Source organism: Anoplophora glabripennis, unplaced genomic scaffold, assembly GCF_000390285.2.
Source record: "Anoplophora glabripennis isolate ALB-LARVAE unplaced genomic scaffold, Agla_2.0 scaffold26, whole genome shotgun sequence".
NCBI classification, from domain to species: Eukaryota; Metazoa; Arthropoda; class Insecta; order Coleoptera; family Cerambycidae; genus Anoplophora; species Anoplophora glabripennis.
The window spans coordinates 599,324-621,244 of NW_019416261.1; the positions used below are offsets into that span (position 1 = coordinate 599,324).

The 21,921-nt window shown below is 31.8% G+C and overlaps 1 protein-coding gene across 1 annotated transcript in view; it reads left to right on the forward strand.

The window, feature by feature from the left end:
* Window positions 1–21,921, forward strand: part of LOC108905962 (complexin) — a 1,206,537-nt gene that overhangs the window by 371,665 nt on the left and 812,951 nt on the right. The window contains exon 4 of the mRNA XM_018709052.1: window positions 1,749–1,787. The gene's annotated coding sequence lies outside the window, so the exon portion shown is untranslated. The remainder of the gene's footprint in view (window positions 1–1,748; window positions 1,788–21,921) is intronic.

Sequence of the window (21,921 nt, forward strand, 5' to 3'; positions counted from 1 at the left end):
ATTTTTAAGTAGTTCACAAGTTCACATTGAGATTCCAATTTCATAGTCAAAATTTAAAAAATGGTTATCATTTCCACTAATTCTTCCAAAAAATATTTGATTTAAAGTTTCTATACTCTATAAAGCTTTACTTCGTTTTTATTATCAACTATGTCTAATTTTTGGTGGCAATTAAATCAATATTTTTATTAAATATCCGTTGGTAATAAAATAATCGATTAAGTACGTGAAAACTGTTAATGGTACAAAACAATTACAAGAAAAAAAACTACAAAATTCCTAGCCTTTATGAGAAAATAAGAATTGAAATTGGAAGATCAATACATCATATTTGTTTACATCAGATAACGTTGATATTTTGTATACTAGTGTTCCTAATATTAAATAGTAATTTTATTACATTACTTTATTTTTATAACTTATTTGTGTGGTGAGTATTTAGATTTTTTAACTTTCCTATTTTTACATTTTTGTTATTTGTATTTAATAATACTGGCCTATTCTGTAATTTTTTTCATCCTCTTGGAACAAATAAATAAATAAGTATCCTACCTAAACAAATTATTCGTGTTCTTATTTTATTCTTACACCCTCCATTTATATTCTATGTTTGAGACCCGTAGAAATAAATGTAAACTTTTAGCGACTTTAATAGCTTCAGGAAAATTTACTACCTTCTCAGAGAAGCTAAATGTGACTTCTTTAATGAGGTTTTTTATAAAGTTCAATGTTCTTTCAACTTTGATATTACAAAACTTCTTATGGCTGCCATATACACAACTAACAACAAATAATAAACATAAACTTTTGTGTTGTCGGCATATGTAACAAGTTTTTGTGGCATTCTTCGTTCATTATAATTAATACTTCACAGGGCGTTTATTGTGTTAGGATTTTCCTTTTAACTCGACTGAACTTCAGCTTACAAAACTCCCTGTATAGATTATTTAGCAGAAAATTGTGTCCACTTCAACATAGGGGTTTTAAATATGTAATTGTTAAAAAATAATATTTTAATAAAATCGAGCACATTATGCTTTGTATCATACATGGCCCTCCATATGTACGTCTCGATAATAAAGGGGTGATTCCTTATTTATACTTAAAAAAAATTACTACGCTTATGTGTCCTAAAAGATCTAGTTTACGAAATAACGGGGTTTAAGTTTTAGGAAAAAACAGATTTTTGCGTATATAACAAGAACCGAAAAATATAATTAATGGAAATTTTGTATGCTACAGTAGTTGCTATTGCTCCATAACCTATGGGTACGTAACAGCATATTTACTGTGAAAAAAATTATATTGTGTTGATTTTGACAAATTTTTAAAGATTCATTAATAAATCGAAAAGTTTCAACTGTACCACATTTCAGGGAATGCGAGCGAATGGCAGATGATTTTCCTCGACTACTGAATTTCTGTCAATGGGTAGTTAGGAAACGATAGAGATTCTTTGTTTTAAACTGCATTGCACTTTACTAATGTCTTCAATTCCTCCTGTAACCATGCATTTCCACAATAACAATCAACATTTAAAATTTTATACACGAAATTTATTACCAACATTAGTTCCCATTAAAAGTTTAGGCGGGTATTCTTGGTGATTACTTTATTGTACTGTTCTTTAATAAGGTTAATAATATTATGTGGTACTTTGTAGAAAATCAATTCTTATTATGTTCTGTAAATGTACTAATTCTTATTATTTTACTGGATTTCTGAACAAATTTTCTTTTTTGTTCCAGATCCATAGAACTAAGCCTGCCTAAGAAAAGCAGTTCCATGTAAGTCATTTTACTTTCCATTTAGCTTTAAAAAAATTGTTGAGTAAACTGGATTTCTCACTCACTTCTGAAAAACTACAAAATTTCGAAAACTTGTATTTTTATAACTAGCGCCGCCGCCAAAATATAGAATATGAATTTAATCCTGCACAAGCACGCATCTGAATAGAGAAGTAAGTACTACAAATATCTGAAATAAAAATTTTGTGGTAATCAAAGAGCTTGTCAATAAAACTATTGTGTAAGCGAATGATGGTATGTAAAACGGCTGAATATTCATTGTAAGCGACTGCAGTTAACGATAGTCTCTAGGTAAATACTTACATGATTTGTCTTATTTATGACTCAAATGACATTTATAAATTGCGTCAAACATGACACTAATAGTGGCTATAGGTTGTAATATTACTTTTACTAGAAATATTCCTACAGATATTGTAGATATGCAGATTGAAAATTTAAATATAACGTATTCATTACCACAGGCAAACAAAAAACGCCTGTGCACTTTAATTTTAAAATATCTTCATACCCGGATTTCTGTTTGCAATATTTTTTTTCTTTAAAATGCATCCTTGAGAAGTTATAGGCATTTTAATAATGTTGAAAATAGGTTCAAAATGACTGCAACTCCACAAGGAGGCATTTTAGAGAAAAAGGAAGTGCAGGGATAAAAAGTTTTTATTTTGACCCTATTAATACGTGTATGTGTACCTTAATTTCAAAATCTTAACTATATTAACAAAATATCGAGATTTCCACTGGTTTTGAGCTATTTTCTGATATTGGGGTCAAAATACTGTTAAAATGTATATGAAAAAAAAATTGTGCATTAAAATATGTATATTGATTATATTGTTCAAATATTTATTAGGTATTTTATTATTAAATAAAACTTGTCTCGTAAAATTCACACTGACAAACAATCGCAAGCCCCCATTTTTATTTTCGTCTAAGATTGCCCAAGAGATTATTTAATTTTCATGTTGCCAATAAATATATTAAATGTTGCTCTTGAAGCTTTTCGATGTTATAAAAGTAAATATCTCATCATTAGTTATAATTAACATATTGTATCTCTGAAAGTAAGAGTTTTAAGAAAGTATAATAACTTTTTTTCTAATTTTTATTAAATTTATTACCTCCTAAGAGATTTCTCGAAATTTTTTCTACCTAGATTTTGTATTGCGAAAAATTATTCTTCTGTTTTAATATCTATTAATAACAACCTCCACAGAGATAGATTATTTGCATTTATAAGAAAATTGGCACATGTATGCATCTGTGATCAGATTAAGGATGATTACCATGTAATATTGTAATATTTTCAGAAGTTGGTTAAATTTGAAAATTGTGCAGTGAATGACAAATGCATGTGAATAATACATTTAGTTTTCTTGTGACTGTCATAGATCAATAGACTTTAATAATTTTTTTTTTAGTAAGGTTGTAACTGTGTAACTTGGTCAAAAATATTTAAATGTACTATAAACTTATACACCTCTATAAAAAAAGGTTATTATGAAAATTGATATCCATAGGTTAAAAAAGTTATTTAGCGTTAACTAAAATTTAGTAAAGTATGAAGAAAATCCTGTAGCATTAGTCCATGCAAACTGTTAATTTATGTAATACTAAAAAATTTATAATTATTACTATGGTTACTAAAAGACAACACTCAAGAATATTTATTACTGTGCACTTTTTTTCAATTTAATCAACCATGTACTTCTTACAGTTTTCGATATTACAAGTCTTCTTAACATCATCCAGTAGGTACAATAGATACATACAGATTACTTGTATAATAAATACTATACAAAAATTTATTTGTATTTCATCGTTCAATCTTGGGTAAATTTGTCGACTATTATCGGCATACTTAAACAGATTATTTCAAGGTATTATCGACATAAATCATAAACGAAGGTAATCATTGTAACAATGTACACTATTAATTTTTGTATACTCGCCATAAATATTTGATTGCGAGGGAAAACCAATACAAACCGCTTCTTACTAGTAGGTACGTCGCAAAATAGGTTTTTTTCCCTTCTATTCTTATTGTTATTATTTGCTTTGATATAATAATAACTCAGTATAAATTGTTATAAAAAAATCGTAAATATAACGCACGGAGAAAAATATTATTTTGAATCTAAAACAGGTATCGGAATATGTATTTATAATATACGTATTATATTCATCATCATCGTGGAAACAGCATAATTTAATATAAAAAATAATTCTCTTCAGGTAATTTTGATAGAGGAAGGTAGTGCAGCTTATGTTCTTTGAGTGTTCCGAAGAGCAAGTGAAAGCTTCTAGAACGAAGAAATATATAAGAAATTTTTGAAACGCTTGAATCTGTTAATTTTCTTTTAAATGTCAATTATCCACAAAAGAAAAGAAAGTGTTTACGTTCCAGAAGACTGTCATTAGGATAATAGATGGAGCGCAGCCAAATACACCCTGTAGGTGTCTCTTTAAAAAATATAACATACTTCCACTTCCGTGTCTTTTCATACTTCAAACACTCCTACAAATATATGAAAATAAAGGAAATTACATAACTCATTCTGACATACATAATTATGGCATCAGACATGCAGGTGATTTGGTGGCTCCATTTTCTCGAATACGTATGACACGTCTGAATAAGATAAATACAATATTTTTGACGAGAAATGCGAAAATCGATTTAATTTTACTTCAAAACTTACGGTATTAGCTTGGTAAATTCCTTCAAAAGAATTCGCTGTTTTTTTTTCTGATTTGCGAATTCTTTTGCCTGATTTTGGTGAGCAAAAAACTGTCCGCTTTTTGTTTCGTATTTAGATAGGCCACAGGAAGTTGCTAGATAACTGTCTTGTGACTTGTAGTGGAAGAGTACCAATACTGCCGAGTATTTTAAATTGATTAATTATGGTGTACTCAATTCCAGAAAGAGTAGAAATTATTGAGCTTTTTTTCAAAAACAATGAATGCGGAAATCGGGTCGCCGAACTGTTCAATTCAATTCATGGCAATTTATTTATCCGATCAGCGAACCAATCGAGACCTAAATTATTGTCTCTAAAACAAATCTGTGTTGAACCCACCATGACTGTTTAGTAGCTTATGACAATAATATTTAAATTAAAATTTTAAGAAAATTTAAAGAGGTGCAAAACCACTTCAAACGTTAAGGAAGCACTTATAAAGTAAATTGTACACATTAGTAGACCTAATTTCAAATAACATGGCTTTTACTTTTTTAAAATTATACAAATTTAATAAATTACAAGAAAGTTATTACAAAATACCGATTTTCGTCTCTTCAATTCAAAAAAAAAAAAAAATGTAGATTCATTTGAGACATTATTTTTACAATATATCTCCTAATTTGAAAGTTCATCATTTGCAGAACACGCTGTCTAATTCATTTCAACACTGTATATCCTAATTAATCATTTATGAGCGATTTATTTTTGCACTCAATATTAAGTTAATTAAAAACCAAGTCTGAGTAGAAAATGACTCAATTTCAATTTAAATCATATTAGAGAAAAAGTCAACTCTAAATTGGTTTTATATCCTCAGAATAGAGTCACAAGTCACTCAGCAGTAACTCGGATTTGAGTAAAACTCACTCGTTTCTAATGCAATAGTTTCAATCAGTTTTACTCATACTAATAGGGAGAAAATTTCGCTCAATCGGGTGTGGACAGAAATTGATACATTATTGAGTAAAATTGAGTGAAATTTGAGTGAATTTTTTTACAGTGTACAGTGTATGCTGTTCCAGTTAAAATAACAAAGTTGGCAGCTACTTCCAATGTAACCAGAAGTGGTACAACAATGGCAATATTTTATTTAAAGAGTGCACCCCCGAAAACCCCAAAACCTAAACCAAAATCAAAATTAAAATCGGAGTAGTCTCTGAAATATTCTAATGAGCTGTCAAAAAACTTGCACTAATCATACTTTAACCTGTTTTTTTTTACCCCTAATAGAAGATTTTTAGTGACTGTTTTTAATCCGGCAAAGGAAAAATATTGCCAACGGCACTCTATGTGTTTGAAGATCGATTATACTATTTGAAATAGAACAAAATAATCAATTTACCTTAAGAAGTAGGATAAACGACAAGAGCAAATACATTTTTTATTTTATTTATTTGTTTTTTATTTTTTGATCGATGGAAGCAATGGTAAACGTATTCACGTCATTAAAATGATACATGTACTCTTTCTTGTTTGCCCTCTTGTTTAAATTAATACATTAAATTCGTCCGCATTTTACATTCATATTACGAGTACTTTTGTCGTGTTCCAAAAATACTTTGTGGAATGCAAATGGGACACCTTTCTGTGTTCCATATTGTATTCGAAAATATACGGTTACACATCCCAGTTGTTAGAGGCAGGTTAATCTCCAATTCTATGCAAATTACTGTAGCAGTTTCCGTTTCCTCCCTAGAAAATTGGAATTCTGAACACGCCGCCGCAGCATGTAAAGTTTGCACTGACAAACTTATCGTTAAAATCGTTATGCAAATCGTAACGAGTATATATATATCTGCTTTAAGGTATACGATTTCATTTCCTACTATTTCTGTTACGTTGCATAGTGGGACCAGTGCAGATATTGGGCCGTCAAAAATGAATCTCCCATAAAATAGAAAATATCATTCTTTCCAAAAAAGGTTTAAGATTCATTAAAAAGTTATTAAAGTTTACTTTTTTTCTATAAATCAATTCTTTTAAAAGATTCAATTCATCTTAAAAAGTCCAGTAGTGTTCTTTGATATCAACTACTCTATTACTTCATTGAGAGATTCCTGTAATATCGGCAGTTAGGAATTTTTCTTGTCTGTAAGGTTATATATCTTTCGATTATCTAGATTTTTGGTACCAAAGAACACTAACTTCCTTTGACAGGATTTTTTTGAGTAAAAAAATAATTTATTGTAAATCTTGTCCATGTTTCGGATTTTATTTGATTTGATAGAATTTTATTGGGATAAAAAAACGAAGAACCCCGCAACTATCCATAATATGGAAAACCGGTCCGGGTCAAATGGTACTAAACTTTGCCGAATGATAGTCCTCAATGTGTCGATCAAAAAAGTCCATGGGGACCTAGATATGAAAAACTACTGTTCTGAAGCTATAGCCTTCTGAAGTTATCGAATCCATCAAGTCAAGTTTACTGAAGGTGCTTCAGCTATTTTCTGAAGACTGAGGAATGCTGCAGATATGCTGATGACGGATAAGTGTTCAGCATGCATCATAAAATCGTAAGATGTCGCTCAAGCAGTACGTGTCGCTATCACTGTTCTTCAGTAGGTGCTTCACCGATTTTCTGAAGACTGAAGGATCATACAGCTATTTTGACCACGGATTCGCATTCAGCACACGAAAATACATCATGAAATAGCCAGTTTGCTCACTTTATAAAGAAATATTTGCTTTTACTCGCCCGTAAATCATTGGGCTTGATGGTCATCGAGCACGTGGATTCGAGAACTTCAGAACCTTAGTTTATCAGACCTAGGCCCCATGGACTTTTTTGATCGACACATTGAGGACTATCATTCGGCAAAGTTTCGTACCATTCGACAGGGACCGGTTTTCCATAAGGATAGTTGCGAGGTCCTTTACCTAAATTGGCTTAATATTATAACAAAATACATATTTTTTGAAATAGTACTATATCGTGAATGTTAATTAGCATGAAATACAAATTAGAATCAAGCACACAAAATCATTGTTCAAATAACAAAATCGTTCGTAAATTGCCTCACCTATGGTATACGAATGAAGACTTCTCTGCTAACGAATGATCTTATCTGTTTATTGTATGTAGTCCGCAGAGTAGTTATTTTTCACAATTTTTCACAAGTTTATTTCACTAATGTGATACTAGTCATTGCTTTCATAGTATCTAGAGATTAGTAGGTTACTTTCTCCCAACACATACAAAGCTCTGTGTCAGTATGCGTTGAGAGACGATATTTATACGACATATACGGTTTATACGTTGGCCCACTGAAAAAATTACTTTCTTTAATGAAAATGAAATATAAAAAAGTTTTCCTGTAAATGCAGAAATTCAGGTAGGTATTGAGGATAATTTTCTTATGGAATATTAACCTTATTTGTATGAAGGATGTAATTAAAAAAAATTACTTCATTCCGTCATTTATAGTCTTATTTTAAAAAACAAAAAATTGTNTAAATATAACGCACGGAGAAAAATATTATTTTGAATCTAAAACAGGTATCGGAATACGTATTTATAATATATGTATTATATTCATTCATCATCATCGTAGAAACAACTTAATTTAATATCAAAAAGTATACAAAAGATTTTGATCTTACATGGCTAGCAAACGTAAAATTAATTTTACACTAAATTGGGTAGGTATTATTTAAGGATAATAGTCGTTTAAAAAATACAGGATGTATTTGAATTTAAAAAATAATTCTCTTCAGGTAATTTTGATAGAGGAAGGTAGTGCATCTTATGTTCTTTGTGTGTTCCGAAGAGCCAGTGAAAGCTCCCAGAACGAAGAAATATATAAGAAATTTTTGAAACGCTTGAATCTGTTAATTTTCCTTTAAATGTCAATTATCCACAAAAGAAGTGTTTACGTTCCAGAAGACTGCCATCAGGATAATAGATGGAGCGCAGCCAAATACACCCTGTAGGTGTCTCTTTAAAAAATATAACATACTTCCACTTCCGTACCTATTCATACTTCAAACACTCCTACAAATATATGAAAATAAAGAAAATTACATAACTCATTCGGACATACATAATTATGGCATCAGACATGCAGGTGACTTGGTAGCTCCATTTTCTCTAATACGTATGACACATCTGAATAAGATAAATCTTAAATTATTTAACAAGTTTTCCGCTATTCATAAGGATGTCCCGCTAACAACCATGTCCTTAATAAAATTTTGTAATACTGTCAAATCTTTTCTGTTAAATCATTGTTTTTATAGTGTTGACGAATTTATGTGTTTTAATTAATGTAAGCCATAACCACATAACATACTTTGTATGTATGTATAATATTATTACAATATTAATATTGTGACTTCAAATGTATTTTTTTGTATATAAAGTGATCAATAAAAAGTAAGTAAGTAAGTAATCCCGAAATCGGTTAGATTTAGATACAAGGAAACTTTAATATTTTTCATTTATTTTTAATTCATCTTGTCGACAATGTAATAATATATACACTGAAAAATTGGACTTATTTTCACTCAATTTCACTCAATAATGTATGTAATTTCTGTCCACCCGATTGAGTGAAATCCTCTATTAGTATGAGTGGGTACAACTAAAATTTTATGAAACCATCAGTTTTAGTTGAACTATTATAAAAAAAAAATCGGTGTGAGTGAAAGCAATAAAGGTTCGGAATGGATCCATTTAGTGAAATTATTGAGTACATTTTTACTCAATATTAGGCATTTTTATCATTTTACTCATTTGTGATTATATTTAAACTAAAACTGTGTAGGTACTTTCACTCAAATATAGGTACCCTTAAATAAATTCTTCACGTAAACTCGTATTTGATGCACTTGTACCTAAATTAGAGTAAATGTCCTCATTACTGAGTGATCCCACCCTTTTTCATATCTAGATGCATTGTCTTTGCCTGTTCCCATCGTCCCATTAGGTTATCTCGTTATTTGTGACAGTGGCGTGGTGGATGGCAGTATGGCGTGTGGTGTGCTTTGGAGTTGGACAAGTATCGGTTTATCTGGTTATTCTAGTGAAAATTGTATTGAAATGCAGTGATTTAATTAAAGACAATATATTACGTATCGATTAATATTTGGTTAAATAAACGGATAGTTAAATAATAATAAATAAAAAATAATGTAGATTCATTTGAGACATTATTTTTACAATATATCTCCTAATTTGAAAGTTCATCATTTGCAGAACACGCTGTCTAATTCATTTCAACACTGTATATCCTAATTAATCATTTATTAGTGATTTATTTTTGCACTCAATATTTAGTTAATTAAGAACCAAGTCTGAGTAGAAAATGACTCAATTTCAATTTAAATCATATTAGAGAAAAAGTCAACTCTAAATTGGTTTTATATCCTCAGAATAGAGTCACAAGTCACTCAGCAGTAACTCGGATTTGAGTAAAACTCACTCGTTTCTAATGCAATAGTTTCAATCAGTTTTACTCATACTAATAGGGAGAAAATTTCGCTCAATCGGGTGTGGACAGAAATTGATACATTATTGAGTAAAATTGAGTGAAATTTGAGTGAATTTTTTTACAGTGTACAGTGTATGCTGTTCCAGTTAAAATAACAAAGTTGGCAGCTACTTCCAATGTAACCAGAAGTGCTACAACAATGGCAATATTTTATTTAAAGAGAGCACCCCCGAAAACCCCAAAACCTAAATTTTCAAAATTAAAATCGGGGTAGTCTCTGAAATATTCCAATGAGCTGTCAAAAAACTTGCACTAATCATACTTTAACTTGTTTTTTTTTACCCCTAATAGAAGATTTTTAGTGACTGTTTTTAATCCGGCAAAGGAAAAATATTGCCAACGGCACTCTATGTGTTTGAAGATCGATTATACTATTTGAAATAGAACAAAATAATCAATTTACCTTAAGAAGTAGGATAAACGACAAGAGCAAATACATTTTTTATTTTATTTATTTGTTTTTTATTTTTTGATCGATGGAAGCAATGGTAAACGTATTCACGTCATTAAAATGATACATGTACTCTTTCTTGTTTGCCCTCTTGTTTAAATTAATACATTAAATTCGTCCGCATTTTACATTCATATTACGAGTACTTTTGTCGTGTTCCAAAAATACTTTGTGGAATGCAAATGGGACACCTTTCTGTGTTCCATATTGTATTCGAAAATATACGGTTACACATCCCAGTTGTTAGAGGCAGGTTAATCTCCAATTCTATGCAAATTACTGTAGCAGTTTCCGTTTCCTCCCTAGAAAATTGGAATTCTGAACACGCCGCCGCAGCATGTAAAGTTTGCACTGACAAACTTATCGTTAAAATCGTTATGCAAATCGTAACGAGTATATATATATCTGCTTTAAGGTATACGATTTCATTTCCTACTATTTCTGTTACGTTGCATAGTGGGACCAGTGCAGATATTGGGCCGTCAAAAATGAATCTCCCATAAAATAGAAAATATCATTCTTTCCAAAAAAGGTTTAAGATTCATTAAAAAGTTATTAAAGTTTACTTTTTTTCTATAAATCAATTCTTTTAAAAGATTCAATTCATCTTAAAAAGTCCAGTAGTGTTCTTTGATATCAACTACTCTATTACTTCATTGAGAGATTCCTGTAATATCGGCAGTTAGGAATTTTTCTTGTCTGTAAGGTTATATATCTTTCGATTATCTAGATTTTTGGTACCAAAGAACACTAACTTCCTTTGACAGGATTTTTTTGAGTAAAAAAATAATTTATTGTAAATCTTGTCCATGTTTCGGATTTTATTTGATTTGATAGAATTTTATTGGGATAAAAAAACGAAGAACCCCGCAACTATCCATAATATGGAAAACCGGTCCGGGTCAAATGGTACTAAACTTTGCCGAATGATAGTCCTCAATGTGTCGATCAAAAAAGTCCATGGGGACCTAGATATGAAAAACTACTGTTCTGAAGCTATAGCCTTCTGAAGTTATCGAATCCATCAAGTCAAGTTTACTGAAGGTGCTTCAGCTATTTTCTGAAGACTGAGGAATGCTGCAGATATGCTGATGACGGATAAGTGTTCAGCATGCATCATAAAATCGTAAGATGTCGCTCAAGCAGTACGTGTCGCTATCACTGTTCTTCAGTAGGTGCTTCACCGATTTTCTGAAGACTGAAGGATCATACAGCTATTTTGACCACGGATTCGCATTCAGCACACGAAAATACATCATGAAATAGCCAGTTTGCTCACTTTATAAAGAAATATTTGCTTTTACTCGCCCGTAAATCATTGGGCTTGATGGTCATCGAGCACGTGGATTCGAGAACTTCAGAACCTTAGTTTATCAGACCTAGGCCCCATGGACTTTTTTGATCGACACATTGAGGACTATCATTCGGCAAAGTTTCGTACCATTCGACAGGGACCGGTTTTCCATAAGGATAGTTGCGAGGTCCTTTACCTAAATTGGCTTAATATTATAACAAAATACATATTTTTTGAAATAGTACTATATCGTGAATGTTAATTAGCATGAAATACAAATTAGAATCAAGCACACAAAATCATTGTTCAAATAACAAAATCGTTCGTAAATTGCCTCACCTATGGTATACGAATGAAGACTTCTCTGCTAACGAATGATCTTATCTGTTTATTGTATGTAGTCCGCAGAGTAGTTATTTTTCACAATTTTTCACAAGTTTATTTCACTAATGTGATACTAGTCATTGCTTTCATAGTATCTAGAGATTAGTAGGTTACTTTCTCCCAACACATACAAAGCTCTGTGTCAGTATGCGTTGAGAGACGATATTTATACGACATATACGGTTTATACGTTGGCCCACTGAAAAAATTACTTTCTTTAATGAAAATGAAATATAAAAAAGTTTTCCTGTAAATGCAGAAATTCAGGTAGGTATTGAGGATAATTTTCTTATGGAATATTAACCTTAATTGTATGTAGGATGTAACTAAAAAAAAATACTTCATTATTTATTATACAGGCTGTCTCCTAAAAAACGCCGTAAGCCATAACTCCGTCATTTATAGTCTTATTTTAAAAAACAAAAAATTGTAAAATGGCTCTAAATACACTATAGAGTGGGGCGTATTTATTATTATTATTATTATTTTTTGAAAAGCGATAGTCAACTTTTTTTTTTTCAAATGGCAATATATGTTTTTTTATTTATTATTGTGCAGAATTCTATTCTGAATTTAAAGATGTATATAAAGTCTACTTTTGTGAAACATGTATTACAGAAAAAACATGAAAATATTAGTCAATACCGCATTATTAGCGCCCGGTCGCTTAATTGACAACAAATATATTTTGACTAATCATGTATGCCTGGAAAACAAAAAAATAATACAACAAAGCAAGTTAATGTCATTTTAGCGTTCGTGTCCCAGTTTTTTACGCATTATACTCTTTCTGTGTCATTTACAGTAGGTTAATTATTGAAATACATAAGCTCAACAGTGCAAGATATGAGTAACAACCAATGACATGAATCAGGTATACTTTCGGTGTAATAAAAATTATGGTGCAGGAGTCCGCCTTTACAGAGAACTATTTCTTCACAGAGAAGTTCCAGAACCACGTAGATTTGTAAGACATGAAGAATATTTGAGAAACTATGGTGCTTTTAAGAAACCAAAACGAGAATAACTCCAATTTAATCAAAACATCGAGTTTATCTTCCATTCGGGAAATTTCTAATAATAGAGCATCAAAGAGAACTACATGCAGTATTGAAAAAGCACAAATTCAAGCCATACATTCCTCAAAAAGTATAGGCAATAGAGGACGACTACAATTTGTTTCTTTAATTGTTTTTTGTTTGTTGTTCTTTGTTTAATGTGTTTTGTGTTTAATTAATGTTATTTCGTGTTGAACTTTGTATAATGGTTAATGTATTTAATTAAATTGTTTTTCTTTTAATTGATACTCATTGTATTGTTTCTTTTCTGTTAACTACAAAATTCCCTTTTGAGTTTTATTTGCTTTGCTGTATTATTTTTTTGTTTTCCATGGCACAGATGATTAGTGAAAATACATTTATCATGAATCAGAATCGACTAATATTTTGTCGTCTTTTCTATATTAAATGCTTTACAAGTAATTACAAGTTTAAGTAAAGTTTATATACATCGTTGGATTCAGAAAATAAATCTGCGCAATAATAAATAACAAAAAAACTATATTGCCATTTGAAAAAAAATGTTGACTATCGCTCTCCAAAAAAAAAAAAATAGTAAAGGAGCTCTAATAGGCTCGCTTTACAGTGTACGTAGAGCCATTTCATTTAATTTTTTGTTTTTTAAAATCAGTCTATAAATAACGGAGTTATGGCTTGCGGCGTTTTTTTAGGAGACAGCCTGTATTATGTATAATTCCATAATGGATCAAACATTGATTGTACCGATCTGGTATTATACATCATCCACGAAAGTTTTAAACTGATTGATTCATTTTCGTATATCCGAAACAACGATATGTATTTTATACTGTTCCTGGTGAAAAGATTCTTAACGGCTTTTTTTTAGTTTGGGTAATAAGTATAAACTGCCTTCGGCACTGATGAGGGCTCGTAGCTTCATGAATTTTTTATCCGGGTTGTGTTACGACCATCTGCATTTTTAATCTTCCACGAAAATGTGCTCAGCAACTTATATAGTTTAATTATGTTATGCTAAGGTATACAACATTTTTGCCTGGAAATTACCTTTTATAACCTGCTGAATCAGTCACATGCTTACTGATTAACTTGCTAAAAAAGTAGATAGAAATTTCAGTTAATATTACTGTCGATAAAATTACACAGCTATACAAAACGGATAAGATCCATGTCACCCTATGGATATAGACCCCCAGAAATTGACTGTGCCATGGTAAATGCTCTATCGGAGTCCAATTTTCTTTTTTAATCTTTAAAACTCTGTATTTCATAGGGTTTTCCTTGGGTACAGCGGTGGATTTCAGTCACAAACTCAATTCACGATTTTTTATAGCTTCCCTACATAGGTATAAAATGCCTTTTAATATTTTCACCTAGCCTTAGCCGTGGTAGACAATGCTGTTGACAAAGCAACCGCTGACGCTTTGGCGTGCTGCAAATTTCGGAAACTGAAAAGTTTTCCGAGTATTGCGAAATTCAAACTGAGAAACCATAAAACAACGATAAAAGTACCATGTCAAGAACACAAGTCGATCATCGGTTGCAGTTCGCGATATTCCAAACATGCGTAAAATCCAAAGAGGCCAGACTTAAAGCGAACTTTGCTACTGAACCTCTGCGGACCCATCAAGGACTGTGATCGAACGTCGACTCTGATGTCTTCCAGTTCTATAATCAGCGACGGATCCTGGCCAGTACATGTTGACTGCTCCAAATTGCATATATTGTTAAATATACCAATGCTGTATTTAATGTGGATTTGTAGAAAAATCTCGATAAATACACAAATTTACAAAAATTAAATTTGAGTTAAAATTTTTCTTAAAAAATAATAACAAAGATCCCATCACCTCGTAGCACACTACCACCTAGGCTTTCTCCACCCTGTGGTGAAGATCCTGAGGGATGCACTTCTCCCAAAGCTGCCATACACATAAGCTCATAAAGCTTCCATATAGATACTTTAAAGAGGTCCACACACACTTACATAAATTTTAGTACCCTAGCTCGGCACTCAAAGACACTAGAGTACCGTACCCGAGTGTGCTCCATAAAGTGAAGTATCGCCAAAAGCATAAGTGTAACAGGCTCAGCTAAAAGCTTCCAGGAAACTGTGCCCTTTTGAGGGTGTACCAGAACAAACCAAACAAATTAGACAGCAATCGGACTGCGCGACGTTAATAACCCCAAGTGTCTGTTGAGGTTAGTGTGATGAGGGAGGTGAATAAGATACCAGAGTCCAGCACCTCGGGCTATTGATTTCCTCATATTAGGGGTAATTCCTGAGAAAAAGAGTTGCATGACGACACCATAAAACTAAAGTATTAACTCACAGACCTTGTACGGACAAATTTAATCATATAAACCTGCAATGGATACCAGAGCATTCCAAATCTGCTACAGCTTTACATTTGCTAGGTTTCTTTTGGATACAGTCTTGCAAAGGAGTTCTGCAAACTTGATGTATAAAATATCTGAAAACAGTAGTTGATGAATCGAAAAAAATATATAATCTGCACTAAATCAATATTGTGTTTTTTAGTATTCTTTTTCCTTTTGTATCGCTATCTTTTATCTTCGAACGATCTGTGTAGAAGATTTATTTTTCTTTTTCTTTTTTGTCGTTTTATACGTGTATTTCTCTTTAACGTCCTACAGTAACTACTGGAAAACAATAACTGAAAATTACTGTATTGATTTACTGAAGCTTTTAGGTGAAGTTTTCTAACATAGTCCATTTTCTCGGCTCATTACCAAATGTCCCAGAGATTTCAGATATAGGTACCAAGGTTGCAGGGGCGCATCCAAAAAGAAACTAAATATTTATTGATAATAATAATGGTGTTCCATTAAAAAAAAAATAAAGTTTCCTGTGATATCTAAATCAACTGACAATATGGCAATAATGTAATTGAGGAATTCCCTGCAAAAGTTGTAATTGTCGCTATGTGTCAAATTTTCAAGAAACTTGTTATTATGACTTGTGTCAAGAAACACATTTTACATCAAAAGTTATTTTGAATGTTCATACAAAATGAGGGATTTATGTATCACATATATGTTCAATTATGTTTCAGATCCATCTTAACTTAATAGGAGATTTGTGACATAATTTTTGAAATTAAACTTACTAATGTAAAATACATACTTGGCATTTCATTTGAATATAAATGCAAAAGTACTAAAGTCCCTATATTAACCAAATTCCACAACCGACTATTTTCTTTTGTCCAAAAATTGTGATTTGAGGTATGTCATTGTGTGTTATACAGGGTGGCCCAATTAAAACAGTCCACCTGGAATATTTTCAATGTGACAAGTTTTTCCGGAAAACCCCGAAACAGGTCGATTTTTCTTTCAAGGGGAGATCATCTTTTGATCATAAATTCATGGATGTAGGGTCATCCCCCTAAACGGGGTGGCAACCCCTTCAAAAATATTAACTGGCAAGGGTTCAGTGGCACATAATTTTAAAGGTATTTCAATTCTCTTTACAAACATTCTGAATTTTTTTTGTTCTGCTTTAAAATTAATGTAAAAAACCTGTTGGAAGTATCGGTGAAATAAATCGAAAAAAAAAAGTTTTTAAACAAGTTTGAATTAATTAAGTGTTCATATTGCGACCCATTTACTTCCATACAGTAATAAAACTTTTGTTCAACGTTTTCCTGAACATTTTGTATCATTTCAGGGGTCATGTCATCACATGCTACCACTATTCGGTGGTGAAGATCTTCTAAGGAGGTAGGTTTCATTTTATAAATGATCCCATAACAAAAAGTCCAATCGTCTTAAATCACACTATCTTGGGGGCCATTCAATGAAACTCCTTCGATCAATCCAGTGTTCGGGAAAATGTTGCATCAAAAATACATCATTCTCTGGGATCTGATCTTCATATTTCAAGAATCTCTACAATGCGAGGGTAAATGAAGTCTTGAAGCAAATTGAGGTAATATTCACCCGTCAAGTTATCAGGTAGAAAAAATGGACCAACAATATTCAACAATATTTCTGATGTTCTTTCATAACTTCAAGATTTGAATCAGTCCAGTATCTGCAATTATGTCTGTTGACGTAACCTTTAAGAAAGAATGTGCATTTATCAGAAAAGGATGTACAATATAAAAAATTGGGATTGTTCAAAATTTCTTCACTCATCTGTTCACATAATTGTATAGGTAAGGCGATCTGGATCATCTTCATTGAGCTTTTGCACGAGATGAATCTTATAGAGATTAAATCAATGCTTTTTCAAGATCCTCTGAAGACTACTACGTGGAATTTCTGAAATTGCCTCTAAATTTCTGGTGCTTGAAGTGGGATCCAGTTTATCATGTCCCAAAATTACAACCTGTGCAGCCTCGTCAGTAACAGTGTGTTGCTTTTCATGTTTTTTGTTAGCAACGGATCCAGTCTCCATGAATTTAGATATTAAATTTATTACGTAGGGATGGCTGAGATTCTTACCGGGATGCCCTCCATTAAAAACCCTTGCAGTTACCCGGTCCATTTCATTATTTCTAAAATAGAGAATGATAATTTGAATTCTCTTGGTATTGGTGTAAACCATGATGATAATTTGAATAATAACAAATCAATGGATTTCACTACCTAGACAATTTTGATCGATGTAAAATCGGAACAAAACTTACATATAAAATTCTAATAAAACTCATCACCTTATCTTCGATGATAAACTTCATTTTTTACAGTTTCATTGTCCGGTGAGTTTTTTTATTACTATTTTGTCTTTTTCGAATTTATGTCACCGACACTTCAAACAAGTGTTTCATATTGATTTTAAGGCAGAACAAAAAAGTTTCAGCATGTTTGTAAAGAGAATCGAAATACTTTTAAAGATTCTTGAGAGGCGTGCCACCACGTTTAGAGCGATGACCCTACATCCATGAATTTATGATCAAAAAATGTCCTTCTTGAAAGAAAAATCGCTCTGTTTCGGGGCTTTTCGGAAAAACCTGTTGCATTGAAAATATTTCAGGTGGACTGTTTTAATTGGGCCACCCTGTATATGTAGAAAAGCTATTTAAATTTAATTGTTGTAGTATTTTAGATAAAAATATTGAAGTATTCTGTAATAAATTGTTCAAATCATACTATATTAATTAATTATATAAAAATATATTGAAAATTCAATCTTGTATTTCAAGATTGGCAATTTTGCTTTAAAAAGGAAGTTGATTGCGGTACTTCATCGATTTTATGTATCTATTTCACTATTTTACTGAATTATTTCACGTGAGAGTGGTAGACAACAACGCCATCTATCGATACATGATTTAAACATGTCTCAGTTGCTATCCTTAATCTATGTCTAAGTTAAAGGGTGACATTAAAAAAATATATCAGTATATTTTTTACATTACACTTTTGTGATAGTGTATAATGTCACTAATTTTAGTCATGATAAGGATGTGGAAAAATTATCTTTAATAATGGACATGCTGTGTAGCAAACTATTGTAAATCTTTGCTAAAATTTGCTTTCTACAAGTATTTTCTTTATTCTGTTGGAGAATACTCCCCAGGAAGAAATGTTTACATATTAAACTTTCCCGTTATCCTGTCGCTTATCCCGTCTTCGAATTTGCCCGCTCAATTCTAAGCGTTCCGTGTGCGTAGTTATGTGAAATATAATAGCTGTTAGTACATAAACAGACCAAGGTATGAATAAATTATTACACAAAGCGAAACACTTTATAGCCATGATTCGGAACACTAAAATAGAAGTAAACCCGACTTGTCTATTATACAAGTCTGAGTGCTCCTAGTTGGAAGTAATTGCTTGCCGTGGTTTGTGAAATGGGACGTTTATTCTGCATTTATGAAAACAAATTTAGAATTCTGTTGTATTATTACATCGAATACTTCAGTATGCGGAATTCAAAAACTCACAGGAAATTTCAATTCGAATATTACACAGGTCAACATAGTTTGAAAAAAAACACCGGACTCTACCTAGGGATCCAGAGATTTTTGGGGTCACTGATTCCGATGTCGAGGGCGGTTAAGCTCTATCGCGTCATGTTCAAGGCCGGTTGAAGGTTAAAGTGAGAATAGGAGGTGAATAAAATTGGAAAAAAATTTTACGAATTTTCTTCCTCCTACTTTTGTCTGTTTATCTGTCTGCCTTTTTACTTGCACACCTGTTTAGTTGCTTGTTAATCTGTATTTATCGTCCGCCTGCATTATCTCTCTGCCCATCTACCTGACATCCTGTCTTCCTGCCAGTAATTTTGTCTATTTCGCTGTCTGACTAAATGACTGAAAGTTTCTGTCTATTTTTCTGGCGTGTATTGCATTAATAAAAACAACTGTATCACAGTTAGATAGAGCAAAAAAGTTACAGGCTTGTATTACATTTAAGGCTTGCTGAACATGGACCGATTTCAAAGAATCTACAAAGAGGCCGAACAAGTTTTACCCGATCGTACGCGGATATTACTATCTGGACAATTCCCTCCGCAGAATGACAGCCTTAGAAGTGTCTTTCTATCAAATACAAGCTTATTGGAATTATTTAAGATAGCTACTGAAAGTTCCAAAGTGTGGCAGAAATTGACTAATTTTTAACATTGTCCTTTTGTGAATTTTCAAATCCAAATAGCACATTGGAACGAGCAGACTTTTTGCTTTTAAAATCATCTTGGTTCATTTTAGGGACTCGTGCTTCAAGACCAGGAAAGTTAATTTGAAAATTGCACTTATTTAATCGTTACACATACAATTATACAAACATAATCTACAGAACGATGACTGTCTCTCTCACTGGAATTAATATACTTCGTATTTTAGGGTCAATTTTTTATGGCTCTTTAAATTTAACTTACACTTGCTTTGCTTACTTAGTCTGTTAACACTGGTTAAATAGTTTATTTTCTTTACAATACGATTATTGAAATTTATAATAGATATTCACTATAGCATTACACCAAACTATAACACAGGGATTAGTGAAAATTCAATGAGCCACTATACATATTAAATTTCTTTTTAACTGTCCCTATAATTTATATTAACTATTTTAGATTATTTACTGACTGTCCAAATTTCTGAAAGTTTTCATAATACATAATTAACATAGATATAAATAGATTGTTTTCATTATCATGTCTTTGTTATTATTTTCCACTTACGTTTAACATTGCTAGTGGAAAGCTCTGAACAATGAATTCCCAACTCTGATAAAAACGTTATATCAAAGAAATACAGATTATAAGCGCTGGTTATAATTTTTCAATTAAAATATAACATTATTCAAACCAGCTGACGTATAAAAAACGTATGAAAATTTGAAAGAATTATAAATTCTGTATGCATACATATACTCCTTTTTGTTTCGTTGAAGTTTTTACAACGTTATCTATTTCTCTTTCGCATTTTCATGTTTGAGGTAAAGCAGTTTCCCCTCCAACAAAAAACAAGCGGTTTGCTTTCGGGGTATTATTCGTCGCCCTTTTTAATTTAGGGATTTCACTCCATTGAGAACATAAAGGCTGTTACCCTCGATTCGTGGACTTCATTAATGCAGACGCAGACTGAATTCTGTGATATTTCTTTATTGAATATCCCATATGAATGAAAACAAATGACAGAGGTAACTTTTGGAATGTCGAATTCACTGCTCTCGGACAAATAAAACGGAAACTTAACAAGCCCCTCAATTTAAATCCGCCACATCAAAGCAAAATTTAAAGTAATTTCGTGCATCAGCGTGATGATGTAAATATTTATACTTGAAAAAACTGGGGGCTGAGTTCCTGTTGGAAAAATAATGCGGGGTTGTTTTTATAACGTTGCCTTTCCGAGATACAGGGTGTTAAAATTTGTTACTCTGAAGAGGGCTGAAGATGAATATTTGTACACGAATAAATACCAAATATTTTTAAGAAAAATGTGTATCCTGAAAAAGGTATACTAGTTGAAAATCGAAAGTATGTACATTTAGAAAAAAATTAATATAAAGCTGTTTGCTCACAGAAAAAGGCAGAAGTAAATTTAAATATATTAAGACGAAGAAGTATGTTATGTAGTATAACAACCCTTGGTTCGATAAAAAAAAACAAACGTAGTTGTGGCCAAAAACATGTGATCGTCGTAATGAATACCTACGTTGTGTGTACCTATTTTTTTATATTGACCGGAAGGCGCTGGCTACTAACTTTTTTTTGAGGGGATGTATGGTTTAATTTTATAAAACAAAAGCAGAGTAAATACACCTAACTTTATTATCTATTCAAATGAAACATGTGATACATAGAAAGAACAACAAAAACATTAACAATCATTTAACATAGAATGAGAGTGCCAGGCTAACCTAGAGCTCCTGTGGGGAAAGAGCATGGCAGAGAAACCCACGATCGTTGCTCTTACCACCCAAATATAAATACAAAACAACCGCTAATCAAAGGTATAAATTAAGAACCTTTGCTATGATAAATAAGACCTGTCTCATTTAATGTGTCACTAAATGTCATCTGTTACCTCATATTAGTCATACACACTTCTAAGTAAAACTGAAGAGGTTTGGTGTTAGTTAGCCGGCAGGGCCGGAAGGTACTGGAGTCCCATACGGGAGGCAATCCAGCTATAGTTGAGATTTCGGAAGATCCTTCATAACACTGGAGTCCCATACGGGAGGCAATCGAGCTTAATCCAGATTCGTTCCGCACGGGCGAAAATGTTAGTAAA